Raw genomic sequence first — 1,068 nt, forward strand, 5'->3', positions numbered from 1 at the left:
ATGAAGACAGGAAAATGGCTTGATTTTCTCTCTTGTACTTTGAATAAAAAAGTTTATTTTGAAATGGTTGATTCGGTTTTTGCCCATGAATGTGTATGTGATTGTACATTTGTGTTTATTAATTTCATGTCTTTGTTTGTTCAGCGGTATTCTCCACATTCAATCCTATGATGAAGCTGGCAATCTGAAAATATGAATGTTCACACCTCATTACTCACTGCCCCACCCTGCTCGCTCTCTCTCTCTCTCTCTCTCTCTCTCTCTCTCTCTCTCTCTCTCTCTCTCTCTCTCTCTCTCTCTCTCTCTCTCTCTCTCTCTCTCTCTCTCTCTCTCTCTCTCTCTCTCTCTCTCTCTCTCTCTCTCTCTCTCTCTCTCTCTCTCTCTCTCTCTCTCTCTCTCTTACACGTTAAAGGCTAAAAAAATCACTGGCTTTCAATGCCAGGAGTGTGAGTAACAGTTTGCCGTTGGCCAACCAGAACACACACGTAGAATATAATAATGTCCTCACACACAAGACACCAAGAGGCACACGCCAGCCACAATCAGAATGAGCTGCAGAGCAAGCATGCGTTCATCATTATGCACATAACAAACCCAATCCCGAACGCGTACACTACACACGCAGACATTTGCATAAATCCCCACATGGATGACCAAACTCACATCTAGTCATGCACATCACACAATATTTTGCGCATACACACAAACGCCACAAACACACACGCTCGCCACAAACACATAAAAACAAATGTACATAGGCACCACAAATGCATGTGTGCGTACAAACACACACACACATACCAAGATGCATGCAAAGACACATGACAAACCCAATCACATACCTCCAACACATGCACATAACAACAGAGACACACCACCACAACACCCTTCATTCATTGATATTGACACTCTTTTCCAACCTTAAAGCTGCTTTTACAGCTTTCTTTCTCAGGTAAATGAAAAAAGGAAGGAAAGACTGGTCTCCGATTTGCTCTACAAGATTCAATCACACAATGCAAGCGGGGGCCCGAGAACAAGTGTTAGAGCCACAGGTGCCACGCAGGCCGG

Source organism: Gadus morhua, unplaced genomic scaffold (assembly GCF_902167405.1).
Source record: "Gadus morhua unplaced genomic scaffold, gadMor3.0, whole genome shotgun sequence".
Taxonomy (NCBI): domain Eukaryota; kingdom Metazoa; phylum Chordata; class Actinopteri; order Gadiformes; family Gadidae; genus Gadus; species Gadus morhua.